This window comes from Arvicola amphibius, chromosome 4, assembly GCF_903992535.2.
Source record: "Arvicola amphibius chromosome 4, mArvAmp1.2, whole genome shotgun sequence".
NCBI classification, from domain to species: Eukaryota; Metazoa; Chordata; class Mammalia; order Rodentia; family Cricetidae; genus Arvicola; species Arvicola amphibius.
In genome coordinates, this window is record NC_052050.1 from 96,566,474 (window position 1) to 96,579,424 (window position 12,951).

Consider the following 12,951-nt stretch of genomic DNA (forward strand, 5'->3'; position numbering starts at 1 on the left):
GAATGAATTAACCTCTGATTGCCCATGCTCTGGACTTTGCAACTTCTGGCTGGGCAGAAGTGAGGCTGCAGAATGCTTCTGCTTGACTGAAGTGGGCAGTCCTACCTATCCAAAGCGCCAGAGAGGTAGAGAGGCAATTTGAACATGGAAGGGGAGGGGAGTGGATCCCAAATCCTAGATGCTACTGAGATCTCAGTGTATGACATGCATACCTAAGGGGTGGAGATCTCTGTATATTGCATACAACCCTGAAGGATGGGAACATGCCAACAGAGGTCAAGTTTGAGGAAGAAAAAACAGCCAGAGGGAAAATAAAGACAGGTATGTATGACTCTAAAACATCCTCCACAAATTTTTATTTTAAACTCAGTCCCCAATGTGGCTCTCCTTTGAAAGCTATAGAACTTCTTAGATGTAGGGTCTGACTGGAGAAATTAGATTGTTGGGGTAGATCTGTAATGGTTGGGTAAGCTTCTTGTTACAGCCTACCTGATCTGCTTCCCAGTCCTTACCATTTGAACAGGCCAATTCTTCACACCCTGATTCTATGGACCAAGCCTCCGGTTGCCATGCCTTCAACACTAACGGACTGAAGCTCTCTGAACCATGAGCCAAACTAAGCTTTTCCTCCACAAAGGGTTTTATAACCCTGAATGGTAAAAATAATAATAATAATTCACACAAAGTTATTAATTAAGAAAGGAAAACGAAGAGGGAAATGAGTTCTAAAGAAAGATGACAGGTACCATTTAGGACATGATGATGATGGTAAATCTCCATGTAGCCTCTGGAGATGGCCACTCCAGTGGTCTGCTATGCCTAAGTCTTTAGGAACACATCAAGACGAGGGATGAAGCCTAAGAGTTAGAAGAGTTGATGTTAAACTGGGGGTGAGGTATAATAGGAAAAGGCACACTGGTTTCTCAAATGCTGAGAAACACTAATAACAGACTTAGAGACCGAAGGAGTACACTGTTCAAAAAGAAGACACCAAGATCCGGAGGATCCAAGTATAATAAAATCCAAGGACCATGCATGGTGTTTCAAGTAGAAGGCTAAATCAACAGTAGCAAACATATTAATAAAGTCTAGTATAATAAACAAACTGGACCCAACAAACTTAAGGGCATTGACTAGCTCAAAGAACATCACTGGGACATTGGAAGAAGTCTGGTAATCAGTCAAGAGGAAATGAGAACAGAAATAAAGAAAATAAGAGTATGAAACTCTTTCAAAAATATAAGGTAAGAGATAGGAGGAGAGGAGAACAAAGTAAAAATTGTAGGGAGGTGGTGTAAGGGTTTAGGGGGTGATGAGGTGAGGATGTTGACATGTTGACAAGGTAGAGGCAAAGGAACAAATATACTGAAACTCTAGGAGGTGGTGGCATCGTATAGAAGAGAAAAGACACCTCTACTCAACCTGGATGAAGCAAGACAATGGTGTTTGGTCCAACTGCATCTGTGGAAAGCTAAAAAAGTTGGGATTGCCTGTTTTTTCAATATGTTTTGAAGCCGGAATAGGATATGTATTGCTGAAGAAAATAAAGGACCCCAGTGTCTCAGAGGCTTCGCCCCACAAGACTTCCTCTCACAGCCCACAGACTATCTTGGGTCTTCAGATCTGTAGATATTGCTATAGTCATTGAAGAACCCAGATGATGTTAGTATATATAAGTCCATCATACTTGCATGATGGTATTACGGCAGAAAGAAATGGGGCATCCTATATCTGTGTTTAAAGCTGCTCACATGGAGCTGGGAGCTGCTCACATGGAGCTCGGATGTTGCTCAGTTGTAAGAGGTCTTGCCTAGCACCCATGAATCCCTGTGTTCAATGCTCAGCACCATGTAAGTCATATGTGGTAGCCCATATTTTTAATCTAAGCACTTAACAGGTAGAGGCAGGATGATCAGAAGCTCAAGGCCATTCTCTGCCACTTAGTGAGCCTGAGGCCATCTTGATCTACAAGAGATTCCACGGGTAGGGGGAAAGCTACTCTCATCTGACAGTGGTCAAAATAAGCCCCAGGGCCAATGCTTAATTTAAAGACTGACATTTGCCTAAAAAGAAGAGATGTAGAAATCCTTGGTAAGTGATACAGACATTTACTACAATGAAACTGTAGGTCCTATTCCCATACAACCAGAGAAGTGGCCAGAAGGGTCTTCAAGAGACTTAGAAGGGTAAATGATTTGAGAGAAATAAAGGAACTGGCAAGTGGTCTTGATGCCCCACTGATGCTCAAGAGCCAGTGTTTGTAGTAGTGTCAACTTCACCCATGTCACAATCTTTAACAAGTCCATCTCCTCTCAAGGGCTCTGTCTTATAGTCCGATGGTTTGTAAGGAGCCCTGACAAATCTCATGGGAGTACTAAAACACCATGCTGCTTAAAGCCCCTATGCCCATCTTGAGTCTGGGAGACTAGCCAATGCCATAAATAGCACACGCATGGTTGGCATCTACACCACAGCATTCTGATGCATTTAGTGGGTAAAGGCCACCTTCCCAGATACAGTGTGAGAACAGGAGTCAGTCAACCAGCCTGGTTTCTTTTCTCCCTCCTCCTCACACCACTCCACTTCTCTGCCTCCAATTCAGCCCTGGACTCAGAGCCACACCATTGAAAGAACAGAAGAGGAAGAAAGAAGGGGCAGGGAGAAAGAAGGCATTACTAGAACAGAGGCAGAAGATGATGAATTAAGGGAGAACCATTAATTTTTCATTCTGACAGATTATTGTCTGTCAGAGAGCAGAAGAGGTGGCTCTTATGCCCAGAGATGAGACATTTGCTCTTTGTGATGCAAGCTTCTTCATTTTTCCCCTAGAATAAAGTAGTGGACACCCAAAGAATAAAAAATTTATGAAAATCTATAATTTACATGCTAGAAATAAATAATGAACTACATCCTGTCATTAAATTGGCTCTTTGCTTTTCTTTATCCCTTGGGTGATAAATATGGTTTTGTCACAACATTTAGTATAAATTGATTTTTGTGTGTGTGGTAGAGTGGAGAAAAGGGAATTGTTTTAAATGCTTTAGATATAAATAGATGGTCCTGGATATTGTATTGCCTTGGGTCTTGATACACAATAGTCCTATTAATGCAGCTTTACATTAAGACTGGCATTAATTAAAGGAGTATGTCAGTGACGCACTTCGCAGCCCAACGCCAATGGTGCAAAGCTTCTGAATTTAATGAATGGAAGCATGGGCTGTCACTGTGGTATTGGGCCAGCTTCCACAGAAGGGCAATAGGAAAGGAGAGGATGACTTTGTTGGGAGCCAGAAGACAAATGCCTCTCCAAGACACTGACCAAGGTCATGACAAAACACACTGCTTTTTAATCTCTACACTTCGTCTATAAAGTGAGGATGAGGAGAGTAGGTGCTTAGCGAGTCAGTTAGCTAATGTATGTAAAACAAATATTGGCACAGTTGCTAGGATGGTTGGTGTCCTTAAAGAACATGCACTTGGTTACACAGCCATAGTTTATATTTTTGAGCTCCTAGTGTTTACCTGACCTTGTCTGAAGTCCTTTAGATGCATTTTCATCTTCAGTCCTTGCATCTCTCCTCTAAAGTGGGTGTTACCATCATCTCATTTTGCTATTAAGAAAACTGAAGTGCAAAGGCAAGACAGTAAAGAATTCACTGAAGCAAATCAGCTGTGGGAATGGTGGAGTGGTAGAGCTAAGATTATTTATGGACTGAAAAACTGCAGACATACCTACCTTGAGTTAAGCATCATCCGGGAGTGGGGGATAGAGCACTGGATAAAACAAAGGGAAGGGGAGGGACTTCGGGTCTGGGAATTGTATAGATGTATGCTTCCAAACTGCCCTATATTTGCCTTGAAACTTGAGGAAATTTGCTTAGTGTCTCCAGGCTTCAGCTTCTGGGGCTACAAAGTGAAAACACCATCCTGGCAGGGTTGTTCAAAGATGAGATGTGGTAGAGATGATAATGAGGAGGATGAGGCCAAATGGAACCTTGAGCACCTTCTGTCCCTCATCTGTACCATGAAAGGAATCACAGCAGCTGCCATTTAAATGTACTATGTAAAATAAATGAGATCGTCTACACTACAGTGAATAGAAATAAATTTAGATGTGACACTAAACACCATTTGAATTTGGTGGCCATTAGTTTCAGTGACCAAGTAAGTGTCAGGGATTATAAGTAAAGATTTTAGGAGAGAACACTTCCTTAGCTGTCAAAGAGCAGTGCTGGCTCAGGAGGTCACAGGATGATATATGTACACAAACGTAGTCTACCAACATACACAACTCCCCAGATATCTTGCCTCAGCTATGTGATTTTTCTTAGGGAGTCTATTTTCCCTCACCCCAGAAAGAGCAGACAATAAAACCAAAGAAATTATTCCATTCAATCTACTTGGTGAACCAGAAAATACACTAGGGAAACTCAGAGGAACATGGGTGAGTGGTTTCTTATAGAAGTGTGGGCAGCTTATGGGAAGCTACAACATCAAAGAAGAGTGCTCCCACCTCCTGGCAATTGTTAACCACTTAGATATCTTCAATTTGGAGAGAGGTCTCAAATGCTCATGCGTTTTCCCCACTTACACCAGATGTTACTGAGGCAGTCTTGTGATGAGGGGCTCATGTGATACTCATAGCTTATGCAATTTCAGCATGCTGGTGGCAATGGCATGCCTACAGAATGGAGCAGACAGCAGCCTGGAAAACAGTAGCGATAGTAAGGACACGTTGTATGACCTAGGAGTTATGCTGCTCATGTTGCTCACTGCCCTCCCCGGATCTCACCATGCCCTGTTTGTAGGTCTACACACAAGCTCAACGAGTCTAAGTATGCTCCCCAAGGTCATCCAGTAACCACGTGGCCAAGTTGGATCTGGGGATTTAATCTTCTCTCCTAGAGTGATTTTCTTGTCTAAGAAGTTGGGTATTGCGACATGAAGATATTTTTCAAGATTAGTAAGTATTTGTTAAATGCTGTTTCTTGGAGAGATGATGAGCAAGTCTTTCTTCCTTCTATCTGTCTATGGAAAGCTATCCAGAGGGTGGTACCCTTCTTTGTCAAGAACACCTTCCCAGAAGCCCATGCATTACATTTTGTAATCAGACATAAGATTTTTTGATGAAAATGATACAGCAGAAGCCTAAACATTGTTCCCTCTCTTTCTCCATCATTCATGACAAATGCATTCTAATAAGTCAACATAAAGGGCAAGTGAGAGAGGATGGCAGGACTCAAAGCTATCTTTGCCTCCTCAGTACAGCAGGATTACAAGGGGATGATAATCTATAAAATTCCTAAAGATTGAAGCCACATAGTATTTTCCATAACTGTTTAGACTTCAGCTGTGAAGCCCCACTGAAGTGTGTTAATTTTTATCTTTCTGGATTGATAGGTAAAGAGTCTCCCCATAGAAGGAGACCATGGGAACCATTTGTTCTGAGTTATCATTGTGAAAGAGGAAAACTGAGACCCTGAAAGGAGACTAGTTTAAGCCACGTTCTGTAGCAAGACTGTTTCAGGATTGTTTCCCAGAAATCTTACCTTCCACAATGAACTTTTCCAGAAAGACTGCTCTGAAACACCACTGTCTTTCAGGAAAAAAAAGAAAGTAAAATGATGGGGAAGTTACCTTTCCACAGCTCGGTAATAACTAGACTCTCTGTTGCGGCTCAGACTTTAACTAAAGCCTAGACAAGGCTGGAAGACCGCAGTGAGGTGTGGAGATACGCAGCAACATCCCATACCTGAGAGATGTCCTTTCCTATGTAGATACATGGCAACATCCCGTACCTGAGAGATGTCCTCTCCCTCCACAGCAAGGTGAGCTCCTCAAAGTCCATGACAGAGGCTTCTTCCTTCTCCTGAAGTAGCACAATAGTTAGTGACTGTCACCTGTTTTCTTCTAGAAGTAACTGATCCCCTTTGTCTTTAAGTCTTCCCATTTATTGACTTTCTTGAGGATTAATCTTCCCATTTTTTAATATCTACTGTACACCAAATACTAAGGGGTACAAGAATGAGCAAAACAGACAAGTTCTGCCCTTACAGGGACATAAGTGGCGCATACAGAGGCAGGAGAAGGAGGAGGATGACCTGGAGAAGGAGAGGGAGGGGAGGGGAAGCAAGAGGAGGAAGAGGAAGAGGAAGAAGGAGGAGGAGGGGAGGAAGGAAGAAAAGAAGAAAAGGAAGAGATATAGGAGGAATCCAGGAAGGGGAAAGTGAGGCGGACATAGAGGAAGAGGAGGAGGAACAGGGACAAGACACAGGAAAAAGAGAAGGAAGAAGAGGAGAGGAGGACATAATAGAAACAGAGAGCAGAAGAGAGTGTAGTGGAAACTAAGATCTACAAAGAACAAGAGCCATCCTCTGAGACGTAGAAACAAATAAAGAGCAGCAAACACACAGTGAGAAATTGTTCAGCTCACAGAGACAGAAAATGACAAAACAAGATAGAGAAGCAGTCATTTGGATGGCTTTCATCCAAGGAGAAAGTTGATTGGCTCACAAGTTGGGCATAAAGCCTAAATGTTCCAATAAGGATCCTCCCTAAGGTTGTATGTGGCTTGAGAAAAGAGAGGTCTGGGCAAAGACAGCTATAAGATGCACCATTTCCGATGATTCCAATTAGACAAAAGCCTCTATAAGCTTCTTTCCCAAAGAGAATGAAAAGAGAAAAAGATTGCCAGACTTGTGAACATGTAGAAGCCATGGTACAGCAAGTGGCAGAGTAGAGGCAAAATGTGAGTAAGGCAAGGTACACCCATTATTGCCGTGTGCACGAATGGTGCATGCTTCCCTCCGCACCCAGCCTCTCCTGTGGAGAGCTTGAAGAGACCAAAACACAAAGGAATTGGGGAACTGAAGTAACTGTCCAAGCAGGCCAAGAAATGAGTCAATATGGTGAGTCCTGAGGCTCAGCTCATCTGATGATAAAGGAAAGAGATGTCTACACCATTCCCAAGGGGAGCTTAGTCTGCCTGTCTCTGTAACCTTGCCCAGTTAATAGCTTTGTATGTCTTCCACATATGTGTAACCCCCAAATAAATTCACCCTACTAACTATAAACTCACTTAACCAAATGATACTTGACACCTCCACCCAGATGAACTTTATATAATTTCAAGTTCAGCATTCCAAGGTTAGACCCCCTAGTTTTCCAGTTTAAGCAACTCAGCAAACAAATTAGCCTTTGTCACTTCCACGTAAAGAATGTAGATGTGGGCTATCCTATGAGTCAGTGAGTTTCTATTTTGTTTTGTTCGTTTGTTTGACATAGTCTCACTGTATAACCCCAGATGGTCTGGAGCTTCTTCTGCATCCCAGGATGTCCTTGAATTTAACATCCATTCCCTTATGTCTGCCTCCCAAGTACTGAGATTATGGGCCTGCACCACCAACTCCACAGCTCAAGCCATTGTTTCTGGAAATCACCTACCCTGACCACCCATGAAGAAACGTTGTTGTCTCAAAGTAGGAATGCCACAAAGTGTCTGGAATTCTTCACTTGAGCCTGCCTTCCTGGCTGCTTACCCCTGGTGGAGATTCTGCTTTCAGAACAAGGGTAGGGCAACAGCCTCAATTTCCAGTACTCAGAGGTAACATGCTTTGACCATTCTCTCAAGTCAAAATGACCAGTGTTTGTTGAAACGGTAAGATTGTTGCCTAGAAGGACCAATTAACCATGAGAAATTATTTACAAACTACTTTAAAGGGGGCTCTAAGTTTCTTTTCTGTTGTGTTCATTTCTTAGGGGACATTTTTAGACTGTATTAATTACTACAATTTAACTCTGCTGGAAATAAAATAAGGTATCAAAGAGCTTTCCTGGAAAGAGACCCTGGCCTCCAGTCTAGAGAAAGAACTGAAAGGTTCCCTCTCCAGCCAAAGCAACTGGAAATTCTGAGCCTCTATGGAAGCTTCACAGCCTCCTCCTCCTCCTCCTCCTCCTCCTCCTCCTCCTCCTCCTCCTCCTCTCTCTCTCTCTCTCTCTCTCTCTCTCTCTCTCCCTCCACGTCCGTCCTCTCGTCTCAAGCTAATCTCTCTTCTTCCTCCTTTCTCTCTCTCTCCTTCCTCTCTCTCTCCAACTCCATAAGGCTCATAAAGAGTTTCAACCTGATCCTTCTGGTCCTTTTCACTTATGATCTACCACTTGAACCAGATGGTGCCAGAGGATGGGGCTGTCTGGTTGGCCAGTCATTTACTCCAGATTTCCATGGCTGTGAGAATGTGGGAAAAATCTCTGGACAGCTTATTTTAGAAAAACAGCTACTAATTGCTACCTGTGTTATGAAATTCCAAGGTTGATGAGGTGGTAGTGGCGGTGGTGGCAGCAGTGGCAGTGGTGGAGAAAACTACAGCATCACTGATGATGGTGACAGCCGTAGTCACTCACTGCTCGTCTTTCAGACATTTTATCACACAGTTTTCACAAAGACAACACTATCACCCTTTACAGATAGCAAAACAAAGACTTACAGAAATTTTAGAGGATGTACCTGTGTTGGTAAAATGACTGAGCAGATAAAGACACTTGCCACCAAGCTAACCACCTGAATTTAATCCCATGGTAGAAGGAAAGAACTGACCCCTGTAAGTTGTCCTCTGACCTACACACACACACACACACACACACACAGAATAGATGATAGGATAGATAGATAGATAGATAGATAGATAGATAGATAGATAGATAGATAGATAGATAGATGATAGATAGATAGATGATAGATAGACAGACAGACACAGATGATAGATAGATAGAGATACATAGATAGATACATAGATAGATGATAGACAGATAGATAATAGATGATAAATAGATAGATGATAGATAGATAGATGATAGATAGATAGATAGATGATAGATAGATAGATAGATAGATAGATAGATAGATAGATCGATAGATAGATAGATGATAGATAGATGATGTGGTGAAAACAAAGACAAATAAGATCCATCTAATTCACACTAAGAAAGAATAGCTGGAAGGGTCATGAAATGGTTCACTCTGGAAAGTATTCACTGCACAAGCATAAAAAACAGATTCAATCCCAGAACCCACATGAAAAAGTCCAGTGACAATGTAATACCAACACTGAATGACAGAGGCAGGGCATCCTGGGGCTCACTCACCAGCCTAGCTTTCTTGGGAAGTTTCTGTCTCCAAAACCAAAAGGTGGATGGCATACTGTAAATAACAACAGAAGCTGTCCTCATATATATATATATATATATAGAGAGAGAGAGAGAGAGAGAGAACCACTGTTTTAGTGTGTTAGTTATTGATTGCTATGTAACACATTGCCCTAGTATGTCAGTGCTTCTGTGGGTCAGGAAGTCAGGAATACAGGCATGGATTAGTAGGTGCCTCAGTATCACTCAGAGTTTATGGTCAAATTGTCAAAGGCCACTGAAATCTAATCCAAAGGCTCAACTGGACAAGGACCCATTTTTAAGCTCATTCAGGGTGGGGAAAGCTCTTGGTAGGATACATTTTCTGGTGGGCTGTTGGACTACAGGTCTCTGTTTCTCATTGTTGGTCAGAAATGAGTCACTGTCTTGAATTTACACTTTATTAAAGGAAGAGGTTGCCGCGAGTTGCTGATCCCTGAGACTGTCTTGAAAGCTGTCTAAGCAAACTACATTAATATGCACACCATCCAGTCTTCTGAAAGGGTCTTCTCCCGCTCCCAAATCCACTTACTGCATTTGTCTTGCCCACACCCTCCTGGGATTTCCTGATGCATTTGAAGTCTAACCACAGTCTCCTTGGTTGCAATATTTTTCCTCCTCATTTCTCCACCACTCCTGAAATATTCAATCCAGAGGAGCCTCGTGCAACCTGTCTAGCCTGGGAGCACCTAACCCAGTCTCTTGTCTTAGAGATAGGAACAATGAAACTCAGACTCAGTCAAGAGAAAGGGCCTCCCCCAAAATCCCACAGGAGGCCAGAGGCAGGGCTGGGACCCTAAGCCTCATCTGCTGCATATCCCAACACACCAGGATTCTTGCTGGGAAATCAATCCAAACCAGGCACTTGAGCTCTGGGGAGAATGCAGACATTCCATCAACATACAAATGAGGGAAACATTTAGGCGGCTCTTCTCCCTCTGTCCCCATCCTTTTCTTCACAGGGGGCTGGCTTCATTCCCTCCTGGGAGTGGGAAGAACTCGCTAGTTAACTGAGCAGTGAGCAAGCCTTTTTGTGTGAAAACCCTAGGAGCCCTGGTGGATGCAGCTTCACTGTGGTCACACAATGCCCTCTAGCCCTGACTCAGGGTATTCCAGGAGGAAAAAATTGAAAACAATGGAGGTTCAGGAAACACACAAAGCCCAATGTGCAATTACGACAAAACTGTAAAACGTCAGGATCCTGAGGACCCAAGAACCACCAAAGCCACACGAAAATTATGGGCATGGTGCCAAATTCCCTCGAGTGTGTCCTTTTCACGGACTCTTAAGAGGGACACAGCAATGTTACTGCACAAAGGCACTGAGACCTTTCTACGAATTGTAACTTTCCAAATATCTGGGAGATCTTCTCTGATTTAAGAGATTACCAAAATGACCAACCATGTATGCATTTTTTTTGTTAGTGGTGTTACTTGGTTTTTGGAGTCCTGGGAATTCACCCAGAGCCTTGCAGGAGCCAGGCAAAAACTACCAGAGCATCAACCTCAGCCCAGAGCATGCGCTTTTCATACATCAAGTGCAAATCCTGTGATGGTTTCATGTCGTATGTCTATCCTGCACTGCTCACCTTTCAGAGTCAAGGGGGCCGAGTAACCACTCAGAAGCTGGTATCTACATCGCAGGTTTGGTTTAATTCAATAGATGTCTACTAAATGCATATGTGCTAGGTGCTGAGGAAGTGAGCCAGCATGAACTCCTGTGGTACTGAGCAATTTTCTCCCACTTTTATACTCCCAGACTGTGCATATCCCTGGTGTCCACTTGGGTCACCCTCGCTGCCTGGGTTGGGAGTGTGGCTTTCCAGGGAACTGAAAGACCAACCTAAACCTCAGAACTGAGCCACGATCACCAGAAGAGAAAGCAGCTGTGCTTGCCCCTAGGGTAGAATCTGCAAAGAAGCAAAGACAAATTAAGCAACAGGAGTTAAACCCAGCTGAACACATATCTGATGGTGGCCTGGACCCACCCTAAACCTTTTATCTGTCTTCTAATGAAACTGAAACTGATCTTCAGAAAGTATCACCATGGCTAATCCATCCTTGAGGGGTTCACAGTTGTTTCTAAGGCAGAATATTGTATGAGTGCTATTATTTAAACATACATACAAATATGAGTATTTTTCTGAAAAAAAATAGAATATTCAAGACTCCCCAGAAGGCAGTCTGCCTTCTGCCTTGATGTGTCAGAATGATTTGGACAGTCAGTGATTATCATGAGGAAAGACAGTGCTGAGGAAAAAGCAGAAGGAAGCAGGACCACACTCCTGACTTGGAGAAGGTTCCTATAGAACGGATTTAGAATCCTCCCTTAAGGACAGTGTCATGTATGTTTGCCTGTTTCATTCAAACACTCACAAGACCTGCATAAGATTGAGTCTGATCACTATTCCAGCACAGGCTGGGAAGCGGCTCGTGAGAATGACTCCCAGCTGAGGATACTGGCAGTTACTAATTCCCGGTGAAGGGTCATTTCTTCAGTGATGGAGCCACTGGTAGGTTGCCCAAGTTAAAGTTCTACCCAAAACAACAAGAAGCATGAAATCAGGAAAGCCTCCCTAGGAAGGAGAAGGACTCCATAGGAGTGTGAGGGGGATCAAAGATGATGGAGAGAGGGTTGAAAATGGCTAAAATATATGTATGAACTTGTTAAGAATTTAAGTCTAAATCTTGATTCTATTTATGTAGCTGAGATGACTCAGATCTCAGCTACTTGGTCCACAAAATAAGATCATATTCACTTGTTTTTGGGGTGTCATATGCCATAAAATCCATGTGTTCAAAGTTTATAGTTAGTGAACTTGGGTGTTTGATAAAGTTTACAGCTGTTATCAGTAACCCCCATCACACATCCCCATTTCCCCTCTTCCTCTCATCCTTAGCAACGCTGATGTTTTCTGTCTCTGTAGGGCTGACCATTTGAAGCATGCTTTCTATTCAGATTATACTTACATTATTTTATTACTACTTTTTCAGTGCTAGGGACCCAACCTTGGTCTCGGCACGTGTTAAGAAAACACTTTCCTGCTGAACTATGCCCAAAGCTATTCACAGTGTGCATTTCTGCCTGAGAGAGGCAGAAAGAGATAGAGGGAAAGGAAAAGAGGGAGGGGGAGAGAGAAACAGAGAGAGGATTATTTCAGGCAGAATGTGATGTAGCAGTCAGAAGATGTCTTTCAGGGGTCAGTTCTTCCCTTTCACCGTAGGTCTGGAGGATTGAACTCAGGTCGGTAAGCCTGTGTGACAAGAGCCTTCACCTCCTGAGTCATCTCAACAAGCCAGCAATAGGATTCTATTTTCTTTCTTTCTGGTTTTTTGTTGTTGTTGTTGTTGCTATTTTGTCTTTGGTTGCGTGGAGATGGGGTCATGGAGGCAGAGAGTGATAAGATCATCCATGGTGTCTTTTTCAATTGCTCTCCCACCTTTTGCTTTTTTGAGACAAGATTTCTCATTGAACCTAGAACTAATAGTTTTAGATAGTCTGAGTGGTTAGTGAGACCCCAGGATCTCCCTGTCCCCACCACCATCCCCAACACTGGGGTTACAGATTCATGCCAACTCACCTAGCTTGACACAGCTACTGGGATCCTAGTTCGGTCCCAGGGCTTATGCAGCAAGAACTTTACTGACTCTTTACGTCTCTTCCCCCATACACACACACACACACACACACACACACACACGGCTCTATTTTCTCCCTCAATCTTCCTGTCACTTACCCAATCATAACGCACTGCCTGCCCTAAATACGGCC